At 34.6% G+C, this 18,815-nt stretch overlaps 1 protein-coding gene across 5 annotated transcripts in view; it reads left to right on the top strand.

The window, feature by feature from the left end:
* The window catches only part of CNTN1 (contactin 1), a 286,536-nt gene that overhangs the window by 57,972 nt on the left and 209,749 nt on the right, over nucleotides 1-18,815 (top strand). The gene's annotated exons all lie outside the window — the stretch shown is intronic.

Below are 18,815 nucleotides of genomic sequence, written 5' to 3'. Positions count from 1 at the left end.
GAGATTAGAGAACACATTCTACTTGATTTGTGAGTCTTTATGGTCCAGCATAAGAACAACATTTATAAATGTTCCATCGATGTTTTAAAAAATGTATATTTGCAGTAACTTGATGCAGTGCTTCATATTATATATTTTAGGTCATACATATAAATATAATATGTTAATACACACTTACATGTATTAAGATATTAGGTCAACTGAGCATACTGCTAACAAGGCTTGATAATGTGTTGGGGAGAAGACAGCTAATAAAGGAATCTAGAATAACTAGATTTTTGTTTTATGGCTTGAGCTACAGTGTGAATGGTGATGTCGTTTTCTGAGGAGAAGACTCAGAAGGGAACTAGTTGGAAGAATAGGTCAAGTTTGACCACGCTAAGTTCAGATGCCTATTATAACATCCGAGCAGAAATGTCAGTGCAGCAGTCAGAGCTTAGATCTCAAGGGAAAAGGTGGAAATGGATATAAAGATTAGGGAGTCATATAAATGATCCTAAGAAGAGTGGATTTAAAGAGGTCATGTTGTGGGGAGGGGTTTAGACAGAGAAGAATCCAAAAGTATTCCAACTTCAGAGATAAAACAAAAGGTGAAATGTGAGCAGGAAGAAGTGGTTAGCAAAGCGAAAGAAAAATCCTAACAGTCTGGCTAATAGAATCAAGGAAAAGTGTGCTTCAAGATGAAGTGGTTCACTTTGTTGAATGCTCCCAAGAGGGTAGGTTGTATGAGAATAGAAGTGTGACTATTGATTTTGATAACCTAAGACCTCTGGTAACCTTAACAAGAACAGTTAAAAAAAAAGTTATTTAACATTTATCCATAGTTTCTGCCAATAGAAAATTTAATCATGAATGAATGAATGAATGGTGAAAAACTATGGTTTATGCCTTGACTGAGCTCATAGTTTTGAAGGAGTTAAGACATACAAAACAAATCAAAATAAAATTTTGCAAATCCTATGCAAAAGATGTATCCAGTGGTATGGAAGATAGAGATGACAGTGGCCAGTTTAGTTTGGGGAAGCTTTCAGAGAAGGAAAGGTTTTACTGGCTGAGGCTTGAGAAGTGTCTGGCAGTTTTATAGACAGATGTTGGAGCAAAGAGCTTTCCAAAGGCACTGAAGAGTAGATTTAAAGGTCCAGAGGCAGGACATTTAATGAGATACTTAAAGAACTGTACCATCAACTTCTGAGATAAAGAAATGTGTATGATGGGGAGAGTGGTCATGACTGTATGGTGCTATAGGCATTTAGTAGGGGGCAGGGATACTAAATTTCCTGGAATCTTTGGTGGATTCTCCTGCTCAATTTATCCAGTAAGCCCCAAAGGGGCATTTCTAAACAGAGAAACACTATAGTAGTACAGTATGATACATGGCTGATGAGGATGAGAAGAGAAGCTGGAAAGCAGGGATGAAATCCAATATGACAAATGTTTTAGAAGTAGAATCCATTTAATTTGGCAACTGATCAGACGGGCTGAGATCAGGCAAAGTTGTGCCTGCCACATTTGAGACATGAATCCTTGTGTGGGTAGCAGTTCTTTTCAATCAGAAAGAAATACAGGGACAGAAGCAGATGTCATTGAGTGGGAGATGTTGAGTTTGTTTTGGAACAGGCCAAGGGGTTTGTGGGAAATATCCAACTATGATGTCCAGTAGATGATTAAAAATAAGAATGTGGACTTCAGAAGAGAGATTGAGAACAGAAATAGAGTTGAACATCATATGTTCCTATTAATGAAAACCCAGAGTGGGTAACATTTTTCAGTGAGAGTTAATAGAATGAAGAGGAAAGAGAAATTAATCAAGAAAAAATAAAATTTAAGAATTTTACATGCTTTATTCAAAATTCTTTTGCCATGCAAAACTTGTCTGCGTTTTATAAAGTAATCTTAAGGAAAGCTAACATAGCGATGTAAGGAACTGTGCATTTTTATATATACTCAATAAAAGTATTTGGGAATTTCCACTTTATTTTACACAATATCTACTCTGGTAATTACTAGTGGTCAAATAATACTACGATGTAAAATGTTTACTCTTCAATTATTCTTTAATAATGGAATTGTTTTATGTTTAGAGTTTCATTCTTTTCATGTTACTTAAATACTACTTGGAAAGTTATGAAACTAAGATAATTTTTCATCCACTTTTCTGATTTTTTTCCTGTTTTTCTTTGAAGTAAAAATAACTTTAAAGTATTCTTCTTAATGAATTAACTTTCCTAACCCAGTGCATTGTAAGGATCATTTATATTTCTTCAGTCTTTGAATTCATTTTCCTAAGAGGGGAAATCTTAATGTAAGAAATGATTTCATTGCAGTGTCTTAATTTATCACTTTCTATTTCTAAAGACAGATGATAATAATTTTGACATTAATTTTCTCTCCAGTGCAGATGGAGAGTGGCTTTACAACATTACTTCATATTTGTATTCTACTTTGTTATTTGTAAATTCCTCATGACATTGTGTAACATTTTGTAATTTATAAATTATTTATAGTTGTCATGTTACTTAATTCTTGCCACCACTTGGTGACATGGGAATTAATAATCCTGTTTTATGGAAAAGGACACTTTAAATGAGAAGTCAGTTGTGATATATTTATATAATGGAATACTACTCAGCCATAAAAAATAAAATAATGTCATTTTCAAAAACATGGATGGACCTGGAGATTGTCATTCTAGGTTAAGTAAGCCAGAAAGAGAAAGAAAAATACTATGTGATATCACATATATGTGGAATTTAAAAAAATTTTAAAAGACCCAAATGAACTTATTTACAAAACAGAAACAGACTCACAGACATAGAAAACTAACTTATGGTCACCGGTGGGGAAGGGAGTAGGAACAGATAAATTGGGAATTCGAGATTTGCAGATAATAACTATTATATATAAAATAGATGTACAACAATATTATACTGTACAGCACAGGGAACTATCTTATACAGCACAGGTCAACATCTTATAGTGACCTTTAATGAAAAAGAATATGAAAATAAATATATATATGTATAACTGAACCATTATGCTGTACACCAGAAACTGACACGACATTGTAAACTATATTTCAATACAAAATGTTAAAATTAAAAAAGTCACTGTTGTGCAGCTCATAAGGATAAAGAGCCTTCAGATCGGCTCCTCCTCCTCTACCTCCAGATTTCTTTGACCACACCTGAACAGTTTCAAAATATACTTTTGTTGAAGCACTTGTTTGTACTACTCTTCCAAATTGCTTGTAAACACATACTAAGTTAAAAAATCATATGCTTTAAAGAAAATGGTCATGGCATGACTGAGTCCATCATCACATCCCATCCCTGAATTTTTTTTTATTATACTAGGTACAAGGATCTCCTATGAGACCGAACCACGTACTACATTTCAGCATGCACGAGGTCCTGGGTTCAATACCTAGTGCCTCTATTAAAGCATATAAATAAATAGTGTGATTTTAAATAAATAAATAAATTACAGAGTCACACTGTTGTGCGTCTGTGTGGACATATAAACAATTTATTATTTTTAGTTGTGGATTCAAAACTTTTTTTTTTTAAACCTTAAAATTAAAGTAAGTGTAATAATTCCATCAAGGTAAAATTAAGTAGTTATAATTGTATCTTCATCTCAAGCACATGGACAATTTAATTATTATTAATAATGGGAGAAGAATAGCATTATATTAAATTGGACCTCCTAGTAAACATGATTTCAATACTATTAAATCCACACAAAAAATTATGATTCTTTTGGAAATAGTAGCAGCATATAAAGTTCATCTCACGTTTGCCCATGGCCGACAATTAAAATTCCATTTATAAGGGGGGACAAACAATAAAGTTGTAGATTTAGTGTTTAATGATATTTACACCAACATTTATGAATTGAGCTGTAGTTTCTCTACAATTAACCAATTAAAATGAAACAAGTGGCAAGTATAAGGACTTGTTTAGCTAGATATTGTGTATAAGATCTTTATTTAAAAATTTAATATTTTATTCATCATGGATTTTTGCATCAATTTTGATGTTTTGGAATATTACATTAAATGTTGTTTATCTTGATTACTGATTTTTGGAGGCTCCCCTTAAGTTGTGATTGGGGTAGATGCCTTATTTTTGTCACCAGGATCCTGGCCCTGGGCTGTTTTTGGATATTTTTAAGGCAGTAATAAATTTAATATTTGTGGATGTATACCTCTAGGAAGATTTTCATCCTTAGCCTGTTATCTGAACTAGTTGTCTGTAAATATCGCTTTGATGCAACACTAGTAGGAAAAAAAGAAAGAGAGGATTGTATATTGAGGGGAGAAGACCTTTGGAACCGTATTGCAGAGAGGTGACAAGAGCTCTGTTAGATTGTTTTGAACTCTGGTACAGTGTTCTCTCTAGAGGTCATGAAACTGAAACCATAACCCCATCACATTTGGAGAAACCCTGAGCCTTAGTTATGCCAAGCTTTGTATTGCAATAAATATTGCCAACTCATTCTGCTTTATGAAGCGATCAAATTACCTCAGTACCTCAAAGGACGTCAGCGTTACCTGGAGAGAGGGTCCCTTGGGGAATACATTGGCAGGGTCTTCATAACCCCAGGTATTCTGGTTAGGCAGATGCACCAAGTCTGCTATATAGAAAAAGAATAGCTCTCCAGCCTGGTTTTTTTTTTCTCCCCTAGAAAGTTTTCAGAGCAAGTAATTAAGATCCTTTAAAGCCTTTTCTAAAGAACCATTTAGGTGAGATATTATTTGGAACTGGAAATAAAACTAGTGCTAGAAGAATCAACTTTGTACTAAAAAGTATATAATAAAATGAGGAATTTTCTATATCAGATTTTTAAAAATATTGCCATTAGATTTATTGACTATATATCTTTGTATATTCAGAGCTTTGGTTATTGAAGCTGTGAAAATAATTTTTAAAGGATGTCTGTATAATTTATGTCAATTTGCATTTCAAGGTTCAAACTAGAATTTTAGAAGCTAGATGCTGCCATAGGATTACAAAAGGCCTAAGGGATAAGATATAATTAGCAAAAATATAATCACAAGAATTTCCAAAACATATATATGAAAGAAGATGATCAGAGACTATGCAAAAGAGACTGAGACTGACCTGGCTTAATTAATGCTTTTTCTATTACTTGAGATATATTGGATAATCTAAAGCACATACTATATGCAAAATAATAAATATGAAATATGAAGCAATTAAAGTGTATTATAGTCAATGAAATAAGCAGAAGCAGGTGCATTGTGAAATTAATGATATGGAAACTTCCTTATTAAGGTTTCAATGTTAATTAATTGTTTTCCAATCGCATGAGTTGAACCTTGCTTTGCTTATCAAGTCAGAAGTCCCAGTGCATTTTATTTGTTGATAAAATGTTTTGTGACATAATGGAGAAGCCTGTTCTAAGAGAAACCCAGAAAAAGATATCCAACAGGGTCTCATGAAACCCTTAGACTTGCTATATTATTCTAACAGGAAATCACATTAGAAATAAATCTCAATGTACTATAGCTAAAACAAACAAACAAACAAACAAAAAGGATGCCTGTAAAACCTTGTTGACTTTCTCAGAATCACAGTTAGAACATGTTAGAAACTGGGCTAAAACCACTTCTAATGGGTTATAAACCAGAATGTTTTCCTCTTCACCCACCTGACTCCCTATAGTCTTTCCTTGAATGGTCACTGTGCACATTTTTCACACTGGCTTTAGTATGGTTAATGGAGCAGTTTAATTTTCAACTAAACCAAAGTCGGTGTCTAGTGTTATTTCTTTTGTAATGTTATTTTTGTAGATATTCTGCTAGAGATGGAAAACTCTATATATTCAGAGGACATGTTTAGTTTAGATAGTTCAGAAATAGAAAGTATAAGAAAATTTAACTAATCTGTGTTGCTGCGGAAAGTCCTCAAGGTGGGGTCGATTAATAGAATTTTAATAAGTGAGAAAGAGTTGTATTGCTGTTTCGGTGCACATCTGACCTGCAGGGGTAACGAGCAGGGTGGGCAACTACGCACTGTCCAGTATGTCACAAAATACTGTCAAATCAAAATTGGCTGAGGGTGGGTGGTGGAGTTCCAACACAGGAGAGTGAAAATAAAAGACAGAATAAGTTGTCATTATTTAATAACACAAATTGTTTAAACAGATGAGTTTTTATCAAGATTTTTAGTTGTTGCAAAAGCAATGTAAATGTTCCTTATCTCCTCCTGCCACTTCAACTACTGTCTATTCAGAGGAAAGATGTGATAGTGGAGTCGGGGGAGGGGTGTTGGGGCTCAGCTTGGTGGTTTTATTTTCCTTTGGGAGTGGCCTCTACAGCACCAGGAAATCATAGAGGAGCAGTGGGGGGCGGGGGTGGGGGGACAATGAAATCTCTTTGGAAAGTAAAGACATATTTTCCTTTTCATTTGAGGTCTTTATCCCTCACCTTAGACGGTGTTGTATGACTTTCATTGGTCTTCTCCACACTTCTGCAGTCCTGCTGAAGGAGTAGCTTGCTTTCTAAATAAGGACAGGTGGGATATACACATAGAGCAATTTGGATGGAGTCACATGGCTAATGTCGAAGGAGGATTAGAACCAAAGTCTCAAGGACTGCTGACTCCTTAGATTTCTCAGGAAATCATGCTTATGCTTTTATATGCTAAAGTAAATTTGCTTGAGAAGAAACTTGGATAGCTCATAAATTGGAATATTAATGTTGCCTTTACTTCTAACTTTTTTCCTCATATTTATGCTTTATCTGTAAAATAACATAATATAGATGTTATACAGAACTGTGAATTATTCAAGTGATTCTAGAGTTGTTTCTAAACGGCCTTCTGAGTCTTAAATATACTTTTATTTTTACGTGTTTGTATAAGTGAAAAGCAACTGAGAATATATTATTTCCCTGATTGAAACAATCACATTCATTTGTCTATAATCATACACTCTGTTGCAGTCACTTTATGAAAGATGAATTACATAGTCAAGTACCTGGAATAGGAATTTTAATTATAAGGTAAGGAGTTTAAAGAATAAATAACTAAAAACTATTTGGAATTAACATTAGGAAAGAACCAAAACATAAGGAATGTATGTAAGGCTTGCTATGTGTTTTGAAGATAAACCTTATTCCTGAGGATTTTTGCCATGTTTTCTGTCACCTAAGTTATCCAGTACTCTGAGTTGAGTAATTAGGGTTACCAGAAGGGATGTGAGTTTCATTTTGTACCTTCATAAGCTCAAAATTAATATTCAACAAATGCTGGGAAACCACTGACTGTGTCTGAACAAGTCAAGCAAGTGATTAAGACTGTGACATAGGAAGTTTTTATGGAATGAGTGTGCAAGAAAGTAGAATGAAGAGGCTAGTTAGAAAGTTGTGATTATCTAAACAAGAGAAGGAAGGGCCTCATTAGGGCAGGATAATGAGACTATAAAGGATGTAGACACCATTAAAGTTGCCACTTTACATGCACTTTCCTTCCAAGAGGAGTGGAAGTAAAATGAACTGTTTCCAGCGTAGATAAGAGAAGAAGCACTAATGCATACTGAGCTTTCCCGTGGGCCACTCACTAGAAGCCATTTACACATACTGTATCATCTAACAGTAGCAGAAATACAGTCCACAGGAAAAGAAAGATGTTACTAAAGGGATTAAAGAAGGGGGCACCTTGAGTTTCCAACACAGAAAACCTCTAGCAGGATTTGGAAATCCAAGAATTGAGCATCAGTGATTCTGGAACTAAAAGGAGAAATCTGGAAGTGATCATTGAAACTTTGCGAAAGTGTGTGAAATAACTTATTTATGTTCAGAGAGAAAACATAAGAGAATGCTGGTCAGAATTTTAGTTAATGTCTGTTACTTTTACTGGATGACAGAAGAAGCACGAGCCAACGACAGAAAAAGCCAACAAACGACTAGGAGAATGTTCAAAGTAGCGCCGTATCATAAATACTGGAGAAAAAGAGAGTTTTAAAAAGGAAAAAATTAAATAAAACCAATATATGCTGTAAAGAAAATGAGAAAGAAGATTAAGAACAAAGCTTTATATTTTGAAATATAAAATAATTGGTTACACAAAAATTTGAGAAATCAGGAAAACATTTATAGCCCTTTATGAGAAAAGTCAATTCAGAGATCAGGCCAGGCTACAGCAGATCTAACCTCAAACAATGTTTTTGAGAGGAGGGTCTTATTGAAAATGCATTTTGGGAAACTTGTGGGCACGCCATTGGTGAACACAGTCAAGCTGCGTCATTCAAACTTTGATTAATAGAGGAAATGGGTCCAGGTTCAGTCTGGAAGGGACTGAGAGGTGAAGCAGAAACAAAGCAGGGAAGCTGATATCACTTAGAGGATGAGAAATCCTGAATAACCGCATTCACTAAGATTCAAAAAACGCAAATGAACCATCATGATTAAGAAAGAATTCTGATCTTGCCAATCGGGATCTAATAGAGGAACCAATGTCTTGCTGCAGGAAAGAAACAGTGTCTTGCTGGGTAATATCTTGAGGTCGCTGCACCCCTACCCCTCAGCAAAGTGGCTGGCATAATGCACAGTCTGTAAATGAAACAGGAGTTGAGTGAATGGATGAGAAAGAGTGGGGAACCACTAAAGGATTTTGAACAGGGGAATGAAATGACTAGGAAAACAGTTTAGAAAAGTCACTCTGGCTACAAGAAGGGTAATAGATTTGTTCTGGGAATGATTATAAACAGCCAGTCTATTGCAGAAGCATAGGAGAGAGCTGTAGAAGGAAGGACTATGATTGTTTAAATGGAGATAAAGAAAAATAGGTAGATTTGACAGATACTTGAATTAATGCATTACCAGAACTTGGATATGACAAGTATGAGGTGAGAGCGAGGGAGGGACCAGGATGGTGCTCAGGTTTCTGACTTGAGCAATAGGATGAAAGTTGGTGCCAACATCTAAACCAGGAAATGTAAATAGAGGGTTCATTTGGGGAATCGGTAATGACATGATAATGAGTTCAGTTTTAGATTTGTTAAATTTGATATCTCTGTGGACCATCCAAGTCAAGATGATCAGTGAGAGACCTCAGAAAAGAGACTTGGACTAGCAACTTTGAAATACGGGGTTTATCAGCCCAGATCTGGTTTTTAAATTCATGAAGGGGAAATAAACTTGCCCACAGGAAGTATACACAGGAGGGAAATAAAAGGAAAGATGTCTGAGGAATGTCTACACTAAAGGATGGTCAAAGGAGCTCACAAAAGAAACCAAGGAATGGTTTAGGGAGTGGAGACAGAATAAGGAGAGTGTGTTTGCTGCTGAATAAGAACTAGGGATGACACAGCTGCATAAAGGTCAAAGGAGGTCAAAACTAAAAATCTATGTATCTTTAATTTACTTCTAATTAGGACGCCGACCTTGATGAGAGAAGTTTCCGGGTAGGGAAGGAGGGAGCCATCGCAGCACTGAGGAGTGGGTATAATGTGAGATTCTTGGAGTCAGTGTGTTGGGGCATCAGGATAGGGCTTAGGAGAGTGATGGAAGATTCAAAGAGAAGCCAAGAGTTCAAACTGCTCTTTGCAGAAGTAGGTTGTTGGATGATGAAACAGGGTTAAAAGTTTATATAATTATATTATATCCCCCAGACTTCCTCCCATAGTAACACCTGTTATAAGGAGTGACTTAAATGTGGATAAGGGGCAGGGTCCAAAACACTGTGTTTTTTATGGCTTTCTGTGTAATCCAGAATTGTGGGCAGGAAAGAGAAGCAGCTGAATTATTGTGAGTCATTTTTTTTCCTAAACCAGACAAATTCTAGATTTACTATAATCTTTCTTCCATTCCATTATTTTCTCACCTTCCTTATCTTCCTGCTATTCAAAACCGGCCAGAATATTTTGTCTTTCCTCCACCTAACATATAACATAAGGTTTTAGAAGTACCCCTGTCATGAAATTCTGAATTACAGAATTTATTCAAATCAAGTATATAGTTTTTTAAAAACTTTAAGGTGCCAAAATGTATCATATTGTTATGCTTTAAATGATTCCGCTTCTTTAAGAATATATCTGTATATATAAACAAAGAGTGGTATTAAGAATATTTAACAACAAAGTAAATCCTATATGTATATCTTTATAACTAAATCTGTCCATCTATCTAATGTATTTGCACAAGCTTTCAGTAATTGGTCTTTTATAGGCAAATGTGCATAAAAATGCATGATGTATTATCCCCTTTAAAGATTATTATAGTGTAGCCATCATATCTCTGGATTCTGATATTAATGCATGTATAGAATGCCACCTTCAGTAAAAGTAGGCTCCATAAAAATTAATATCTGAATTAAAGAAAACTGAATTCCATACTTGTTACGTGAAACAGAACAATCTAAGTCTCCAGCCTATTTCCTTTTGCACTGACTGGGCTTGGCACTTTGCATTTTACAAAGTGGCAATATGGTTAAGTGCATTTAATATTTACTTTTATATTCATCCTCTACAAGAGTGAGAATTCAGATATTTTCCCATCCTTTCAAATCCTGAAAAGCTGTGTTTATTTTTAAAAATATAAGAGTAGTTGTATACACCTAGGGAACTGTATTATACATCATTATTGACTTTTGTATGTTAAATTTGTGCTGTTGTGAACAGTAGGGAGCTACTGAGACTTCGATAACCAAAATCAAAAGCAAAATGAAGATGAAACCAAAGGTATTAGCTTTATAACAGTGCGCAACAGTTTTTACTTAAAAAAAAAAGTGTTTTCTGACCTTTGCTTTGTTCATGTTGGCAGTCTAAGTACTTTGTGGCAAGTGTTAGATAAGACTCCTGTTCTTAAGAAGCAACTTCTGCACAAAAGATAGAGAACAACCCCAAACCAATATGTCAGCAAATGTTAGTTGACAAGATTTATATTTTATACATAATTATTAGAAGCATATGTTTAATACAGAATGCAGGACTCCAGATAAGTTATGATTAAATACAGTCTTCATAGCACTTATTTTTATCAGCACACTTAGCATTTCCCTTCTCTAAAATTTAAGCTCAATGGGAACAAAGATGTTTTTGACTTGTCCTCTTTGGCTATCCCTATATTTGGAATACTCAGAAGTGTCTGGCACATAGGATGAGCTCAATAAACCTTTGTTAGTGATTTTTATTATCCTTAACATAAATTCTTAATTCTGTGGTTACTGATTCAGTTTCATTGGGCATTCGCTTTTTACCTCTCTCATTACAGTATTGATTCATATTCAGCATTATCAATTCAGAGTTCTGGATTTTTCTTTGGTTTTTTTCCTTGTTCGTTTTTAAAGCCATGACTTCCCCATCCTGTATGAATGTCATTCAGAATCGGTGGTTAATACTGGTTTACAGCAAGTACGGAGAATTCTCACGAGCAAAAATGTGGTACCACAAACTAAGAAGTTTGTTAAGGTTATACCATCACTTAGCTGATATAGGTGGGCTGAGTTGATCAGTGAAGCAATCAAATTAGACATGGGAGAATTTCTTTCAAAATTAGGGTCCAGCAGTGAGCATGGTTGATAAAAGGAGCTTCACATTTGAAAGAGTTGCTTAGAAGATTCAAAAGTAGTGTGGACTTAGTGTGGTGGGAATGGAATCTAAGAAAGCAGTAATGATTACAGTATCAGGAGAATTTCAAAGACTAGAATTCACTTTTGGATGTCTAAGTGAAGAAATGGTAGCTCTGTCATCCATGAGAGAAAAATTTGCAGACTCACAAGACAATGTATAGTTGAATAATGATTATAGAAAATGCATTTGAGTTAGTAGTCTCCTCCCATGGAGAAAAAAAGAAAGTGAATGATGATTGTCAACTTGTGTGAAAATTTTAGCAAACAAATAAACTCAAGGTGATAAAGTCTGAAAAAGTAATTCACCCCTTCCCCGCAAATCAAATTTTAACAATTACTGTAAAAATCACACATTTAACTTATCTCAATATATAACTTAGTTATTATTTAATCCTGTTCTACTATGATAAGAGAACATTTAAATTATATTTCTATTCTACTCTTAAACTTTTTAAGCCTTTCTTTTGGTTTTTTAAGGTCAAAATTTATTAAAATCTTTGAGAAAGAAATTAGAGCTAAGTAAGTCTTCAGAAGTCTATTTATTGTTTAATAAGAAAGTGGTTATTTTTCTTTACTACATGGAGAAGAGATTTGTTTTGGTAACTTTACATACTGTGTTTAGAGAAGAGCTAACTTATATTCAAATAAAGAGTTCAATTATAATGTTTTTAATATAATGCATATTTCTTTAAGTAGTTTTCCTTTCATAGATCTTAATTTGGGGACATTTTTAGATATGAGGTATAACTATCTAGAAGCTTGGGTAGTTTAGCTCTTGCTGTGTAATTCTTTTCTCCATTACATTTTTGAGTACAAAATAAAAATCAAGCTGGTTCAAGGTGTCCCGCAAGCTGTAAAATGCGTTTACTTAGTGTCATTTTTGTTGTTGTTGTTCCAATGATTTTAATTATTGGCAATGCACGATTTTTAAAAATATGCCGATAAAAAAGCTTTCAAATCTGAAAACAACACATCTCTCTAAGTCTGATATCCTGATGAAGGGTAACGTATGTAGGCACATCATGAAAAAGCCATAGCTCATCTTCATTTTTGTACTGTTTACTTTTTACTTAATTTGAAGAACATTTCCTCCTAATTCCAGATAGAGCAATGAGCTGTAAATCCAGAAATCATCATTCAGGAACAAAGTGTGCAAACATCTGCATCCATGAATTTCATGAAAGACTACAGAGAGAGTTACATGATGTTTTATTTTTTGTCGGCACCAGCAAGTTTTCACAAACTAAGATCAAGGTTAAACACCAAAAGCTATCACAATGGCTACTTGGAAATGGTACAAAATTGCCCTGGGAAGTATGGACACAAACAAACAAGCAAACAAACAAAAATAAACCTTAGAGGTCAATATAAGGTAAAAATTTAGCATAAGTACTTTGTTGCTGTATAATTACTTTATGAGTCAATTGCAGAACGAGGTAAATCTTAATGGTCTAAAATGAAAGTTTGAGCCAGACAGTGTGACTTACTATTTTCTATTGTAAAAGCTACAAGTGCAATTATTTACAGCATTTCCTTCATTCCACATGATGACCTGTAATGTTGTTGCAGCCCACAGCACTGACACTTCTCTCTTATTCTTTTGTTTTGTATTTTTATTTTCATGGTTAAGTTGGGAGTATCTATAATATTCTAAGACATATAAGACCAAGACTTCTTTTGGCTATGTCAAATACAGGACATATAATACAAAAGTAAAGGCTTGTAAATATACTAAAATTCATTGAATTGTACACTTAAAATGGGTCAATTTTATGATATGCAAATGATACTTAAATAAAGCTGCTTAAAAGAAGAAGATAGAACCAGGACAGAATATCGCTTGCAGCCACTACTGATTTGTGACTTGAGATTCTTGGGTCTTCTGTGAAATACAATAGTGTCAGTTATTCATCCCCAACTTTTTCTCTTAAAGTGCTCCTCTTCCCCAGATAATTTGCTGACTTCAAAAATGTTCAAACAGCTTCCATATATAAAAAACAAGCATGAAACAAAAGAAAACAAATCTTTCTCTATCCTTCCTTCCTCCTTTTCTGCCTTCTCTCAAGTTTTAGGTTTAATAAAATAGTCTGCACGCTCTATTTCTATATCTTTATACCCCACCCTATTCTGGCCCCTCACTTTATTATTGGATTGAGATCGACCTCATAGAGTTCACAGTTACTCTTGAGTTGCCAGATGGAGTGATTCTGCACAGTTCTCATCTTCCTGGAACTCTCTGAGGTAGGAAACATTCTTGAGAATCTCTTTCTATTAACACATTTTTGTTTGTTTTTGACTCCAGAGATACTATTTTTAACTTGTCATATCCCTTCTCTAATTCCAGTTTCACAGAATTCTTTTTTTTTTTTTTTTTTGGCTCATCTTGTAGGGTTCACCTCTCTCAGTCCTAGATTCTTCCCACCTATTTTCTATCATTGTCTTGGCATTAGCTCTCACACCTCCATGAAAGTAACACCCAAATCCCCAGCCCCATCCTTAATCACTCTCTTAAGTAGGGGTACAGATTTCCCCTTTCCTTTTGATTCCTCCATCATCTCACACTGAACCTTAAAAAGCCATCTTTCCCCTTCCTCCAGACTTTATCTCCCAATTCTAATTAATAATATATTCATACATCTCGTCAACTATCCTGTAATGTTTATAGGATCCTTAATTCCTACCTGTTTTTTAGTTCTCTATATCCACTTAGTTACCAAGTCCTGTCATTTCTATCTTGAAATTTCTTTTACATTATATATAAACCTTTTCCTGTTTTCATAATAATAAACAATTCTCAGGACTTACAGGCAAGGGAGAGACTAATGTTACATATACAGTCTAGGAACACAGAATTCTCTCAAGATTTTACTTTTTGTAACCCTCCAGGGGGCTGTCCTGACACAAAGCTTAACATAGTGTAAAAGAACAAGGTCTTCAGAATCAGGCCAGGACTGGTGCTATTACATAGGACACATTGCTGTGAATTAGGAAAATAATTCTTCTAAAATATACATCTTTTTATCAAAAATATAGTCATAATACTGATTTTGTAAGACAAAGGAACTCTATTGTCACTTGTGGGGGAAAATTCAGTAATAAATATCCCAGTCCCCCTGGTCTATCTCCTTATCCATAGTGTTCTAAGGAGTGTGCTAACTGCACAGCCGTACACAGGAATACTGAGTGTGTCTGTGTTGTTCACATCCCCGCCCTACAGCTATGTAACCTTGGTAGGGTACTTAACCACTTTAAACTTCAAATTCATGACTCATAAAATATGACTAACACTACTAACTCTTTCAGAGAGTTTTTAGCAAATGTAAATAAGAAATATACATTTTTGTGTGTATATATATGTATATATGTGTATATATAATATGTAATATGTAATATATAATATATATATTAATATAATATATAATATATATATATTAAGCAACTTCAAGTTTACCTGCAGATGTTCTCAGTCCATTGCCCCAATAGGACAAGTCATTATAAGATGCCATATTGTGGAATTCCTTACACTAACATAAAGAAGAGATGAAAATACTGTTGGCTTTAATCGCTCACTATAAATCATTAAAATTTTGGTCTCTGAGAGTATACCATTTGAGGACATTTCAAAAGACTTAGAAGAATAATTGTCCTGTTTTTCCAATAACTAAAGGAATAGCCTAGAATTTAATGTTTATACCTGAATGTTGCTGCTAGTCATTTCGGACAAAATGATGAGAAGGCTATTAACACACAATGACAAAGTGTCTTGGCTTCATCATTTCCATGTTATGATTATATTTTATTATTCTCTTATTTTAGGGTCAGCACACTAAAGGCCATGAGTCTTATCCAGCCTCTTACTGTTTTTGTAAATAAAGGTTTCCTGGGACGCGGCCACACACACTTATGTGTGTGTTGTTTAAGCTGCTTTCCCACCACAGTGGTACAGGTGGGCAGTTTTCACTGGGATCTGTTGGTCCATTAGGCACAGAACATTTACGATCTGGCCTTTTACCTAAGAAGTTTGCTAATCTATGCCTTTTTGATCACTTTAAAAATATTAATTCACTTGAACTTCCATTTTGCTCAATTTTACACATATGAAAAAACAAAGGTTGTATTAATCTGGACCATGGTGTATCTGATTTTTCCTTCCAAAATATCTTTAATGGATCAACAATGAACAGTTACTTTCAGTATGCTGCCTTAAACATGTACAGTTCTTTAGGCTTTGCCCCAAACCAAACAACATAAACAACAACAACAAAAAAAAGAACACTAAGGCAGATCAACTTGTTTCTTTTCACTAGATTTTTATTGGCACCACCTAGAAAGTGTTTCCTGTAAGAAATAAGCTTTCCAACAACTGATCTTTTTCCTTCTTTTAACATTAAAAAGTGATAGTGGGGAAAAGTCCATTTAATATTCAGAAGAGCCATGGGTTTGATGACATAGTGATGGAGTTAGTTCCTTGTTGGAAACTATTTTTAATTGAAACTCAGGGAATTCTATGAGTACCTATTTTGTTCATTAAAGCAAGTAGCTGAAAACATACCTTTCACACGGGAAGACAATTACTGTTTTGCAAGATTTAAAAAATAATAGTGAATGTTAAAAGCTTGGTAAATAATTATTTCTCAATAATAGCTATTATTTTATTATAAAGATCAAGTTCATTAAGAAAAATAGGTCAAATTAATTCAACATATCATTCAAAAAGTCTAGTAAATACTCAATTTCCCATCTATTTGTTTTGAATTACTTAAATTTCTTCTGTGTGTTACTTCTCATTTTTAAAAATGAATAAGAATTTAACCCTCCTCACTTTTTTTCACCTGCCACTTACAAAAATTCTACCAAAGAAATTTATAATTTAAAAGCTAGTTTTCTTGTGTCATATGGATGTGTAGATACACCTAAATGTATAATTAGTTATGGAGCCAGGACATATACAGCAAGCCTTAAGAGATTTATTTTTTATCAAGCTTTCCAGTGTCTTAAATATCAACGGCCAGGGATTGGACCTTAATTATAATTACATCCTCCAAGAAGTTTGCTGTCACTGAAGACATTCTTTTTTTTTTTTTAAGACATTCTTTGTAATGTGTGTTAGAGTCAAGCCATGAAAGTTAAATTTTCCTTTATTAACTGTGAAGCAGTTAAGAAATACTTTGGGATCTAATATAGAAGTCCTCAAGGTTAAATGAAATTCGTAGCAGAATTGAAATCTCTTTTTAAAAGAAAAAATTGATTATAAAAAGTACCATTTCCACTGATATAAAAATATAGGCACAAAGTACAACAGGATGCATATGACTGGATTAAGAAAGATTTTCATAGATAAGCACAGTTCAGTGCAGTCTAGCTCTTGTTTCTCCCCCCTCCATTGTTATGAGGATTCATTTTAGCTGGAAATCTGAATCTCCCCAAAATCACTGTAGTTCTTGGAGCAAATATAAGGAATTTGAGGTTAAATTTAATCTGGGTTCTTAAGATCTTGTAGTGGGAAGCTACAATATGGTTCTAGGATGTCCAACATATAAAATTAAATTTGAAATTGTTTCTCATAATTGTCTTTGTCTCAGCTTTTTATAGAGTGTATTTTTTTTTTTTTTTTTGAGGAGAAACCAAGTCTCATTTTAAGGTTCATCTCAAAATGCCATTAATGAAATAAGAAGGACTTTAAGGAAAGGTCAAAGCACTCTATTCAAGCCTCTTGTTTTGGATAGAGGTTCAGGGCTCATTGAGTAAGAAGATGTGATGTCTTTCCTAGAATGACTGATCTCACCAAAGGGTAGGCTTTCTCTTTTAAAGAATTTTGTGCAAGGCTGACAGAAGTCTCTTTTCTTTATGAAGCGGCATGACTAATGAATCAGGCTTTGTCTTACACTAGACAGCAATCACATGCTCACTAGTAAGATCACCTGTTAGCAAGAACTGCCTCATCTATAAGCAGCTAAAGGTGGAAACCAAGGACATGAAAAAAAAAAAATTGGATGCAAAACAAACTTAAGGTCTTGAAATGGAAGTGCTCTCCACACAAGGAATGCTAATCTTGGGATGGAAGCGATGACTGTCTTAGGTCGCTCAAGCCGTCTTTGAATAGATGAGTAAAGTGCTAGGAACAGGCGAATCCACAGCCACGTCTGAGACAAAAGATCTCAGATGAGACAAGAGGGATGAAGTCAGACGTGGGGAGATTTTGTGTAAGCCACTGGAAGACTCACTAACACTGCCCTCTCACACTTGGGTCTCTGTCTTTGGGCAACTGTCTTGATCATTCAAAACAGAAAATTTAAATCTCAGTTCAGGCTGGGCATTAAATATGGGCCCAATCTTATGCTGAGTGTGTGTCAGAGCTCCCTGGGTAAACCTTTCTCTCCTTTCCTAAGGGTTCCATTAGAGACTAGTCTTTCCCCTTCATGTATTAGGCACAACTTAAATGCAGTATGAATTCTGTTATTTTACTATCTTAAGTGTGATAAGGGGAGAGTTGGCCATTGTTATTTCTGCCTTTCATAAAATTTGTCATCAAAGTGAAGTACTGGAACAAGAGTAGCCAAAAGCAATATCATGAGGTGAATAAAGCATCATAAAAGGCCATAAAGTTAATTATCTCTGTGTGTACACTGTCTTCTTAGTTGTGCTCTATTACAGCCAAAGTGGATCCTTATTGATTTATTTAGTGTCTGCTTATATTTTGGTTCCTGCATCTGATTTCACATTCTCTTAAGAGAAAAGAGTAGCTTGCCCTTAGAGCGGTGATGTCAGTGATCAAAGTGACTGATAGTTAGAAACCGAGAGCTCCCTTTCCTGTTCTCTTCCTTCTGCTATTTTTCATTAGTCATCTTGGGAGATTACATTTTCTTTAGACTACTAATTGGATATAATTTTGCATTGTTACTTAAGAAATTATTAGTCCTGAAAGTTAAATTTTGTGACAGATCAACATTTCAACTGATTTACTTTCCAGATCTGCTGTAATGGACAAAATGTGTCTCATTCTTGAGGAAGAGGTCTGTAATTCTCCTGTGTGAAAATACTGAGTCATGAAAGTATGTCTGGAAAAGATTTTTCTCCTCAGCCTATCGCATGGTTTCCCCCTTAATTAAAAGAAGGAGGGGTTCTAAATGTCAACTCTGTTTTCAGTTGACCAGAGGAAAGCCCGTAACAGCCTCCTCTGTCTTGTCAAATCCAGGGAACATTCCTCAGCCCTCTTCTGAT

Source organism: Camelus ferus, chromosome 12 (genome assembly GCF_009834535.1).
Source record: "Camelus ferus isolate YT-003-E chromosome 12, BCGSAC_Cfer_1.0, whole genome shotgun sequence".
NCBI lineage: Eukaryota > Metazoa > Chordata > Mammalia > Artiodactyla > Camelidae > Camelus > Camelus ferus.
This window is presented reverse-complemented; position numbering and strand designations above follow the sequence as displayed.